The sequence below is a fragment of the Macaca fascicularis genome, chromosome 4, assembly GCF_037993035.2.
Source record: "Macaca fascicularis isolate 582-1 chromosome 4, T2T-MFA8v1.1".
In the NCBI taxonomy this organism is placed as follows: Eukaryota; Metazoa; Chordata; class Mammalia; order Primates; family Cercopithecidae; genus Macaca; species Macaca fascicularis.
This window is the reverse complement of record NC_088378.1, coordinates 48428414-48441150: the sequence shown is the minus strand read 5'-3', so window position 1 is coordinate 48441150 and position 12737 is coordinate 48428414. Positions and strand designations below refer to the sequence as shown.

Here is a 12737-nt window from a genome sequence, read left to right as displayed (position 1 = left end):
AACACTTCTACTTAAGGAGATTGTTGTTTTTCTCTTCTCTTGTTTAAATCTAGCATAGACACCTTTATCAAGTACATGGGTGTGTCTTAAGTGACTTTTTGGCATTTCTAAGCTTTAATATGCCTTAGATTAAAGGTGTTTAAAAAGGAGAAAACAAAGACAAATGTTGAACTCTCCTTCAAACTAAAAAATTGTGCTGAACTCCTTAATATTTGAAATATTGATATTGTGAGAGGTAAAAGAATGTTAAGTAAATATTTCACATGGACAGATAATTTACTGTCCTAATCGTCTTTTAGAAATGCTTTGCTCATAAAGAGACTTCACAGCTGCCTTTCTAGTTTAGGTTTCAATCTGTACATCAAATGGGTAATTCAGCAGCAGAACATCTTGGTACAGAGTTCAAGAAGCTGTTAAGAATAGTTGCTTGGGGAGGGTCATTTGCGCCCAGGAGTTCTAGATTACAATGAGCCATGATTGCACCACTGCACTCCAGCCTGGGTGACAAAGCAAGACACTGTCTCATTAAATTAAAAAAATAAATAAATAAATAGAAAAAGAACAGAAAAACAATGGCTGCCTGTATACCCCCAGGGAACTGAAGCAGTGCCCTTGAGCATGCCTACGGGCCAAGAACTGCACTCTGACAATATCTCATTAAATTGGCAAGAAATAAAAACAGAAAAAGGAGGACCTTTTCCTATCCCAATGAAAACGGATGGAGGCATTGTGGAAAGGGCAAGGTTTTAGCAATATATCAGCCTAGGTTCAGATTTCACTTACTAACTGCACTATGAACAAGTTACTTAATCCCTCTCATAAGAAAGCAATGAGTAGTAGAAGCCAGCATAGATTCATTCATAACATCGTAGGCCAAATCGACATCATATTTTTTTATAAGGTTACTATGCATAGCCAGAATGTAATTGAATTTTGGCACAGTATTAGAAAGCACATCTCCAGATATTCTTATGGTCACAATGAATAAATGCCAGATCAAGTAATCATTAAATATAAGTTTGGAGCCAGTCGAACAATGACATACAAAAAGTGTGTATTAATGTATTAATTCCATCAGGAATTAATTCCAGTTGTGTTCAAGATTTGATCAACAACTTGAATAAAAATATATTAAATGTTCTGATAGCCCAGAGCTAGAAGGGGCAGTGAATGCAGTGGATAACATAATCAAAATTCAAAATAATTACTTAAAATAGCTAAAATAAAGACTATTAAAAGAGATCTATCAAGTTCAGCATCATAGCTACCTGGGATCTGGGCATGACCCAGGGTTAAGGATGGTGTTGCGTCAGTATGACCGGAGCAAGCCGACTAGACCTACTTGACCAGCAGGTGTGGAGTGAGCCAGGAAGAAGAGATGATCCATGTGACTGGAAATTGGTTACATATTGGGAGATTATGTGAATATGGTGGGGACAATGGAAGGCAGATTTCTCACTGTTGTAGAAAGTAGGTACAAATATTGAAGTGGAGAAAGTTAGAATTAACCCTGTGCAGTTGTACTGGAATTGGAGGTGTATGTAGATATACATATATATATATATATATTTCAATGCCCTATCTGCTGAAAGGGACTAGAAGCAACGATATCCCAGTATCTATGAACATATTTGGTACCCAGATTTTGGTTCTAAATACCATTTTCCTCTAAAGAAATCATCTCCTTGGAAATCGGAATGATTCAAGGCCACCGGAGGGAAACATTCTAGATGAGCCTAGAACACTTGCATCAGAAAGCAAGAAGTGTTCAATGAAAACTATTGAATGAATACAAGAACCAGCCTGAAGGAGCTCCTATTGGCCAAATGTGGAAATTTGAACAACTAAATTTTAGTAATGATTATAATGGATTAAAACTAACTGAATAAAATAGGAATCCACGAGCCAATATTGATATAAACAAATAAGTAATGTCAACTAGTAAATGTAGAAGGAATAATGGACATAGAAATCATCATTTGGTAAGAATCACAGTTTAAGAAAAATTGTAAGGTAGATAAGAATAATTGTTTCAGACAAAAATCATGAATGGATGCTCGTACTAATGGGAGGAAGTACAAAAACGTGGTAAATAAGTTTACAGTGGAGAAACCTGTCCAGTATCATTTTATCTAAGTTGTAAAAATCAACATCACCAGAAATGGGACAAATTGACATCATGTGCCACCTGCTACGATATACTAAAAAGAACATGGCATCACGTTTGTGGTATTGCTGGATCTAGTTATGACAATGTGTGAGACAAACATAAATTGAAGAACATTCAACCAAAAGAACTGATCTGCACCTTCCAAAGGGTAAAGGTCATGAAAGTCAGTATGTAAATGCTAGAGCATGATTATAAAAGACAGAGCCCATCAAGTCACAGGAATATAGCAGCTGCAAATGCACACTGATATGGATGTGTTGAACCAGGGACTCAAATACCATGGCTGCTTTTACTGTGAGTGATGTGACTTTCCTATGTGGAAACATTTTTTCTTTTTGAGACAGAGTCTCACTTTGTCGCCCGGACTGGAGTGCAGTGGCGTGAGCTCGGCTCACTGCAACTTCTGCCTCCCCTGTTCAAGTGATTCTCCTGCCTCAACCTCCTGCATACCTGGGACTACAGGTGTGCACCACCACACTAGGCTAATTTTTGTTTTAGTAGAGACCAACTTTCAGCATGTTGGCCAGGTTGGTCTTGAACTCCCAACCTCATGTGATCTGCCCACCTGGGCCTCCCAGAGTGCTGGGGTTATAGGCACAAGCCACTGCGCTCAGCCAGGAACTAACTCTTGATGAAATTCTGAGTAAAACAAAGTACAACTTTCCCTTAATGTACATGGTAGCTGTAGTACTTGCGAAACTAACTGTATAAAGAAAGCTTGCAAAAATATTTCGTGCTTAACATGAAACATAGACTTAGTCTGTGGGTCCAGATAAACAGCCTTTTAACCCATCCTGTTGAACATTCCAAAGTCTTGCAGGATGAAGGATGATTAGTTATTGTGTGAGACTCCCAGATATTGCAGCATGCCCAGCAGCCATGGCTCTCCCTCATGGCAGAAGCCCCCACAAGCCAAGACAAGCCGAAAGTGCTCCCATACTTACGAAAATGTCTCCCGGGGCCAGCGCCACTGCTATTAAGAACCACTGATTTAGAGACTACTTTACCACTGTTGGAAGTGATCAGTGGGTTATTTCTGTTTTATTGGAAGATTTGTTCAAGTAAATCCCTTCCAACTCTTACGTTCAACAAGCCCATGATTAAATCTCATTTAGCCATTACCTGTTCCCCTTCTGAAACATTGCAATTTTTTTTAATCTTTTGATGAAGATATTCAAATATATATCAATACTTTAAAAGCTATATTAGTTAGCCAGGACTCTTTCAGCTGCAAGTAACAGAAACCAGTACCAACTACTATCTATCTATACATGAGAGGAATTTACTGTCTTAAATTGGAAATGCAAGGATGGGGTTGATTTTACAGATCAGAAATTCAAGGGAGGTTTGGGAGGTGCCCTCCCTACTTCCTTCCTCTTCCCCTTCTTTCTACCTTCTTTTTTCTTCTCTTTTATGTTCCCTTTCTCCTTCCTTCCTTCCTTCTTTCTTTCTTTCTTTTTTTTTTTAAACAGAGTCTCACTCTGTCACCAGGCTGTAGTGCAATGGCGTGATCTCGGCTCACTGCAACCTCTGCCTCCCAGGTTCAGGCAATTCTCCTGCCTTAGCCTCCCAAGTAGCTGGGACTACAGGTGCATACCACCACACCCAGCTAATTTTTGTATTTTTAATAGAGACAGGATTTCACCATGTTGGCCAGGATGGTCTCTATCTCTTGACCTCGTGATCTGCCTGCCTCAGCCTCCCAAAGTGTTGGGATTATAGGTATGAGCCACTGCACCCGGCTCTTTTTATCTTCTTTCTTTCTTTTCCTCTTTCCCTCTCTCTTCTCCCCCTCTCCCTCTTCCTTCTCTCTGCCTCCTCCTCCTTCTCCCTCTCCCTTGGCTGAATGCAGACTGTCTCCCAGTAATGGGTGTCCCTCATTCACATTCTATCACTTCTGTGAACAGCCTCCACTTCTTCTCTACTGCTCTGAACTGTACCCCACAGTTCAAGGAGAGATCCATGAAATAACTATGAAATAATCAATTGTATGATTTTAGTTGTTTAACACCATGAAGGCAGAACCTTGTCTTCTTATTCATTGCTATATCCCAGCTCCCAGCAAAGGTGGACATGCCCATTCTGGCCACTTTTGAAATACTTATTGAGTTAATGAATTGCCTAGTTGGAACTAGAGGTTGCCAGCTTTCAGTGCTTGTATCTCTCTACAAGACTTTCCCAGACATTTTGAAAAAAAATGGGTAAATGGCAGCAATAAAGTTGTGTGTTCTGGAAGGAGCCTTTAGGCTGGCTCACAGTGCTGAGATATAGAAGCAGAACAGAGAAATCCAGTGGGGGAAACACTTTTTACTCCAAATCCACCCAAGTTGGCTTCTCCACCCAGACTTACACAAGTTCATCCTCATCTTACTTTACTCTGAGGGCCACTCACAGGAGACTAAAGAAATTGACTAATTGACTCAATTAGTATAATATTGAGGTCACTTTAACTCATTAGGCCACTTTAAAACTTCATTTGTTATCTGCAGCTAAAAGAGAAGATTTGTGCATGTTGTTCTTTGTAGAGCACTAATGGAATTAGGCATTACACTGAATCACAGTAAAAGAGCTTGCCTATATAATAATAGACTTCAATTCCACTTTATACTCTCTGTGCACTTTGCTGCTCTTAAAAGCAGGATAAAATATATTATTTTGCACATCTTCCAAGTGATACGGGTTTCTTATTTTTCTTATGTGGGATTAAAAAAATTTTTTTAAAGTCAGGTTGCATTTAAAAAGCTGAACTGGGTGGGTCCAAATTGCTAGTGTTTAAAAAATGTGAAAAACATCCTTAATATAGCTATTTGTGACTAACCCAGTGGGTGTGATACACAGAGAGAAACAATAAGCTCTCTTATTGTACATTTGAAAAGTTAGAGGTTAGAACTCTGCTATTTCAGAAATTATTCATGGAATTACCCAGACTTTTCTTTAAGAAGAGGTTGCTGATGATGAAAAATCAGACATTTCAAAACTTTTAAATGAAAAAAAAGTTTAATAAGTCAGAAGAATGCAATCCATGTCCCCCTCTCAATTTTCTCTTTTAAAAATTATATATTTTGCTGATGATCTCATACTCCCCTGCAATTGCTGTGGCAAATACAATTGTCAACTGAAGAATGACAAGGTTCTTAAATTTGGAAAAGAGAGCTTTATTTCTCATAAAGAGTTCCAGCCTGCAGGATGGCCATTATGACAGGCTGGGAAATATAGCCTCAGGCCACAAGCCAGAAACAGACATTTCGAGGAAGGGGCAAAGGGAATAGGAATTTATGCTGGGCAGGATGGCAAATATAGAGTACATATTTAATAAGCCAGAGGAGGACTCATGCACACTTATGAAAGGAGAAACATGTGCATGATCATTTGAGCTTCATGCCCCTTCATGGGTCCCAGGTACAAAAAATGGCGGTATTAGCATGATCCCAGAATGCAGTTTTCAGCCCTCTGATGGCAAAAAATGAAGCAGAGGCCAGATGTGGTGGCTCATGCCTGTAATTCCAGCACACATTGGGAGGTCAAAGCAGGAGGATCACTTGGGCCAAGATTTTGAGACCAGCCTGGGCAACATAGTGAGACTCTGTCTCTATGAAAAATAAGAAAAAGTTAGTTGGGCATGGCAGCCTGAGCCTGTCATCCCAGCTACTCTGGAGGATGAGGTGGGAGGATTGCTTGAGCCCAGGAGCTTGAGGTTGCAATGAGCTATGACCATGCCACTGCACTCTAGCCTGGGCAACAGAGTGAAACTCTTTGTCTCAGGGGGGAAAAAAAAAGGTAAAGCAGAGTACACAAAAACTTTTACTGTACCTCCTCCACAGACTGACCAGAACCACTCCATGCTTGGTGGTCTCTTATTAGGCAAAAAAGGAGGGGCAGGGTCAGGCCGTTGGTTGATGTCAGTGGTGGAGTCTTTTGAAAAGGCTGGTTTCTGTTTAGGCCTTAGGGAAGAAAGCCTGATCCTGGTAAGTGAGGAAGAGGATATGAGGAGGCATGTCTGACCTCTCACCCCACAATGAGTGACAACTCAGTTTTCAAGGTTACTCTGGGGTCCCCTTGGTTAAGAGCAGGTCTGTTTAGTAGGTAGGGACTTAGAATTTTATTTTTAGTTTACACACACAATATACATCCAACAGAATCAATTCCATGAGCAACTTTTGCCTTTACAGCAAAACTGATCTCACAGTCAATCCATATATACGCTTTATAAGAATCACTAAAGTATAACAATAGCTTCATCTATTGATCATTTTATATGCCAGGCACTTTCTAAGCATTTTTTCAACATTACATTTATCTCTTACAATGAATTGTTTGATGAGTACTATTATTGTCAACTCCATCTCATAGGCGAGAACACAAGGACTTGGAGAAACCGAATAGCCAGTCCAAAGTCACACAGCTACCAAGGGTTGTAGCTAGGATTAAAAATTGAACTGGCAGACTTCTAATCATAGTTCTTGTTTTGCCTTATAGGATCTATGCTGTGTATTTCACAAACACACACAGTTCTGTGTTTATATATAAATTAAATTGTGGAATTCAGGCAAATATTCAACACTCTTTTTAATAATCCATCTTATCCATGCAAACTTAAAAAAGTTACCTTATTCAGTAACTACCAACCTTACCATGCTATGGCAATGAATAAAATGGCTGAAAATAAAACCTAAACCCAAAGATAAACTTAGAACTTGAATTGCACAAGTGTACTGTCTAGCCTACCCAGATAGAAATGACTCAATGACTCAAAAACTACTTAAGTGTTGCCTCTTTGGGCTTCTGAATGCTCTTTTTTTTTTTTTTTGAAACAGGGCCCCACTCTGTCACTCAGGCTGGAGTGCAGTGGCACGATCTCACCTCACTGCAGGCCTCGATCTCCTGGTCTCAGGCAATCCTCTCGCTGCAATCCCCTCGCTCAGCCTCCTGAGTAGCTAGGACTGCAGGCATGCACCACCACACCCAGCTAATTTTTGTATTTTTTGTAGGGACGGGGTTTTGCCATATTGCCAGGCTGGTCTCAACTCCTGGGTGCAAGCTATCTGCCCACTTCGGCCTCCCAAAGTGCTGGTATGGCATGTATGAGCCACTGCTCCCGGCCGACTTCTGAATCTTGATTGGTAAGGTCCACCCTAGCTGAAGAAAGAAGAGGAGAGGGAAAAGAAGTAAAAGAAGTATGAGAATACCTGAACCCACACTGTATTAACTATATTTTTAAATTTTCTGTATTTGTAATGCTCTGGCATCTGGGGTCTTACCGATTGGGCAGAGATTGTCCCTCCCAAGGTCAGCTAATTCCTAGAGACAGGAGACAACTCAGAACAGCCCTTACACCTCAGAGCCTGCTGAAATTACTCGAAACAGCCAATCTTAAGCATGCTTACCCTTTCTTGCCCCTTTTCTTTCTGCAATAACCACAATAAAGGCTGTTTTAAAAAATCTTATTGTTTATTCATTCTTACTTTTAAAAAATGTTGTGGTTGCATAGAAGCTGTATATGTCTGTGGGTACGTGAGAGGTTTTGATACAGGTGTGAAATGTGAAATAATCACATCAGGAGAATAGGGTATCCAAGCCCTCAAGCATTCGTCCTTTGTGTTACAAACAATCCAGTCACACTCTTAGTTGTTTTATTATATTTTATTTTTTATTTTACTTTATTTTTGAGAAAGGGTGTTGCTCTGTCACCCAATCTGTAATGCAGTGGTGTGATCATGGCTCACTGCAGCCTCGGCCTCCTGGGCTCAAGTTATCCTCCCACCTCGGACTCCCGAGTAGCTGGGACTACAGGTGCTCACCACCACACCTGGCTACATTTTGTATTTTTTGTAGAGATAGGATTTTGCCATGTTGCCCAGGCTGGTCTTGAATCCCTGGGCTCAAGTGATCCACCTACTTCGGCCTCCCAAAGTGCTGGAATTACAGGTATGACCAACCGCACCCAGCCACAGTTTGTTATTTTAAAATGTTTAATGAAGTTCTTATTGACTATAGTCACTCTGTTGTGTGACCAACTAGTGTGTCTTATTCATTCTATTTTTTTTTGGCACCCATAATAAAGATTGTCACTCATGCTTTCCCTTCAATCTTTCTGCCACTGACTGACCCCACTCCTTTGCCATGTGGCCCTGCATGGTGTGGTGTGACTCCTGTGTCTAGGTATCTGTGACATAAAAATTGCTTCCTTCACGACAGTCATTTTTGTGTCATGTCCTACTGTTTCTGATTAAAATAAATCCACAGGACATTTTAAAACACATACCCCGAATAAGGATTAATATGTGTACAACACACAAAATGAATTATGAATACTCAGTAGATTTCAGGGTAGTTCACTTATTCAGCAGGTATTTGTTGAGTGCATGTAATGTACTGGAGACACTCTGCTGGATGAAGTTTTCGTTTAAGTTCTGTAAGGACCCAGTGCTGACCTTGACTGGTGTACAGTTCTGGCCCTGGCTGGCTTACATTCCACAGTCATAGGCTGTCACTGCCCACTGTAGCCTGTTCATACTGGGACACCCACTTTTTGCCTCAGAGCTCTTAATATTGAGTTTAGCCTTTGCCAAATACTAATCTACAACCTAGGATTCTGTCTCAATGTTATTTTCTTTTTAAATGATATAATAACAATAATAGAATCAATCATTCCTCTCTGCCAGGCACTCTGATAAATGGTTCAGAGGCGTCAAAATCTATTTTGATGAAAATGAAATGTAGGCTGGGTTGGTTTGCAATTACCCTTTATCTGGTAGCAGAGTAATGAGGAGATGCAAGGCACCTGGGATTATGTTCTCTGCCTCTTATACAGTATCTTTGAACTAAACAGACTTATTAAAACATGGGGCATTACCATTTATCCCACTTGAACAATTAACATATGGGTGAGGTTCATAGCATGTATTGAATTTGTTCTTCAGCTAGCTGCAATTGTATTTGAAAGTGAAAAGAAAAGAGAAATAATTAAGGTTTCCAAATTCCAACTTCCTACTGAGGACCAAGAACGCTACTTGTTCAGGATCTCTCAAATTGGACTTGACTTCCGTGTTTTAAAGTTGATGGCTAATCCAGATATCTATTATCCTTCAACTTCATAGCCAGATTTGGCATTGGAAAATAAACTGAAACAAAGAAGATGCAGTGCGATAAACCTTCTATTGATACAACTAAAATAATGGCTCCTGCAAGTTGTATCAGTGATTCAGTATTATTTTCAATGGCAGGTTTATCAATAATGATTAAAAGAGAAAAAAGAAAGTCAATTTACTGGCTGGCATAGATATCTCCTGAATCTGCTTCCAAACACAGTAACTGTGGAGCAAATTATCAGAATTCTATAGTTGGAATAAGGCAGACAGAATTTAACAAAAAATTTGCCTCAAATTAACCAGTAGGTGTCACTGCTTAAATACATTGGTAACAGCTTTTCCTACAGCCATCTATGTAAAAGCCCCATAGAAAATAATCAAACAATTTTGAATGACTTACAACTACTTCAAACCCACAGAGAATGTTTATAAATCCACACTGTTACTTTATAATTCAAAGGATTGACTTAAGTTCTTTTTGTTAAAATAATTACTAGAAAATCATTATAAGCTTAGTGGCAGTATACAAATTTAATGATTAATTTAATGATCAAATTTAACTGATTCAACTTTAATTTAAGCCAATTTAAATTTAATTCAAACTAAGTTAACAATTCAAATTTAACTTCAGTATATTTGCTACGTTTTAAGAACCTTTGAAAATATATAAAAAGGCTAATATAACAGATCTGCTTTTCAAGGAAAAAATCCTGGGCTTTTAAGGAGGAAGAGAGAGAAAGACTGAGCTCAGTCTAACTGGTTATTAACTGAATTAAACAATTTTTCCCCCAAAATATTTTCTACCAATTCAACATGTCCCCCATCCCAAGCCTATAAAGACAGACCAAGATTCTCTACATCAGTAGACACAGATACTTCCAAATGTAACATTCGTCAGGTTCCTTCTGTTTCAAATCCTTGAGGGCATCCTGGACATCACACTTCACAGGGCCCCCAGTTGGCTCCCAGGTGGCTTACCCCACCCGCATCTGTCTCCCTCTCCCCCTTGCCCCTCCCTCATCCCTGCTTCTCCTCCTTCACTTCTCAACTAAAGCTGGCTCTCTGAGGAAGAGTCAGGCTTTCCCAAACCACTCCTTTAGCACCTTGGGCATAATTCTTATCTTTTCATTACAAATGTGGCTTATTAAAATCTCTATCTCTTGCTATCTGAGCTCACTGAGATAAAGGTCAGGTTATTTATCTGCACATCCAAAGTATCTACCAGCGAGTGGTTCAGAGCCTGTTCTCAGTTGCTGGCAGGATGTTTATTTCCAAAATATGTAGACACTCTTTTTCTCTTTCCTTTTTGAACAATTCAATTCTAAAGCCATTAAATGAGCTTGAGCAATGTATAGATCTGCATTGGGAAGGTAGGAATTCAGGGAGTTACAAACATGTATGGGGAGAAAAAATAGAACAAAGATATTATACAGATATATAGATAAATATACAAATAGATAAATATGCACAGACACACACACACTCCTTAATTCTGTGTACCCAGAGGGCCTGGGAGTAGCAACACCTCAAAAGCAATGAGCACACCTAGCATTGAGACCTTGGTTTCTAGACACCGTTCTCCACTAAAAGGAACCAAGGATCTTTGGAAAATGGCTGATTCTAGCACTGGGTCAGGAAAGTACAAGTAAGTCGGGACCATCTTGGAGTAGGAAGTAAGGACGTGCTAAAGAATAATGCAGCCCAGTCTCTATTAAAAATACAAAATATTAGCTGGGCGTGGTGGTGGGCACCTGTAGTCCCAGCTAATCGGGAGGCTGAGGCAGGAGAATGGCGTGAACCCGGGAGGCGGAGCTTGCAGTGAGCCGAGATCGCGCCATGCACTCTAGCCTGGGCGACAGAGTGAGACTCCATCTCAAAAACAAAACAAAACAAAAAGAATAATGCAGACAGGTCAAAAGTCAGCTTGAATGGGCTGTCACTGGCCCAATCTGAGACACTTCGAGCATCAAAAGGAATGAATGGTTATTAACTAAAATAGAGCGCCATGAGTACATAGGTACATAACTTATAATTCCATAAATAATTGAATAAAATGAAAATTTGATAAGGCATGGGATATTACACAGCTTCAAGGCACTTCCCTCTAAAACATGTGCTAATCACAAAGGGTAAAGAGTAACTTTATAGAGGAGAAGCCTGGCAGAAAAGCAGGCCATACTGAAATCATGCAGCCTGAGAGGCTGCCGTGAGAACACCGCATGGCTTCTGTGGAAGTACTGCTAAATAAACAGAGCCTGGATCTCATCAGGAGGAAACACCAGAAAACCTAGACTGACAAAGGACATTCTACAAACCGGCTGGCTTGTCAGCAGAAGTGTCAAGATCATGAAAGTCAGCAGAGGCTGAGGAACTCATCCACACGGAAGAAGTCGAAGGAGACAGGACAAGTAAATGCAACGCATCATTCTGAAGAGGAGCCTTTTGCTATAAAGAACATTCTTGCGACAACTGGTGACCGAATGGGGACCGAGGATTAGACGGTATTAAATCATCAATGTTAATTTCCTGATTTTAATAGTAGTACTTGGGCATCCACTCGGTATTTTACTTTTAAATGATTCAAGAGAGGAAAAAAAGTTATTTGCATTGTGCTTGCAACTTTTAAAAATTCTTAGAAGGCTTTCATTAAACAAACAAACAATTTTAAAGGAAGAAGAAGGAAAAAAAAAAAAAACTTGACCACGCTGTGTTTAAAAATTCTAAGCCGAACCCAAGTTGGAGTGCATTTTACATCTAGGATGATACAGTCTCCACCTTCTAGGAGTTAAAAGAAGAGTTGTGCGCACAAAATTAACATTGACGGGGGTAAAAAAAGGAAGAGAGAGAGAAAAAAAGAGAGATGCATTTTTTACTTTTTTGCAGAGGCAGTTTTAAAAATACCCTCCAGGTCACAGCCCTCCCCCTCCCGGCCGCCTCCCGCCCTGCAGTTGGGGAGGTGAGCGGAGCTCCGCGGGCCGCCGCCTGCGCGGTCTCTTGGTGGGAAGCAGGTCTTTGCGTGTGAGCGTTGCGCCTCTCCCAGCCAGAAGTCGGAATTCTAATGTCCAACGCGTGCTGTGTTCGGTGAGATTCGTATTTTTAAAATAATAAAATAATCTAAGAGAAAAAAACCTTGAACTACCAGGAGTGGGGTTCGAACCCACGCGGACATATGTCCATTGGATCTTAAGTCCAACGCCTTAACCACTCGGCCATCCTGGTACAGGCATGCGACGTTACTTTCGCTCTTCCTACAAGGCGTCCTCTACCTCCTCCTGCCCGCACCCTGCCTCCAGAACGTGGAGAGTTTTCGCCGCCACCCTCTCCGCTCTCCCATCCCGGGCTGGGGCGGCCGCCACGCAGGTACTTCGGTTTCTCGCCGCCGCAGCTCACTGTTGCCCCCGGCCCGCTGCGGCAGTGAAGACAACTGCAGCGGAGCTGCGCGCTCTCGGCGGGGGCGTCGGCGCTCGCGGGCCTTTGGC

The 12737-nt window shown here is 40.7% G+C and overlaps 1 non-coding gene across 1 annotated transcript; it reads right to left on the bottom strand.

Annotated features, from left to right (window-relative positions):
• Positions 1–12394: 12394 nt before the first annotated feature.
• TRNAL-UAA (transfer RNA leucine (anticodon UAA)) lies at positions 12395–12477 on the bottom strand. The gene has a single exon. It is a non-coding gene; the product is annotated as a tRNA-Leu (tRNA).
• Positions 12478–12737: the final 260 nt, after the last annotated feature.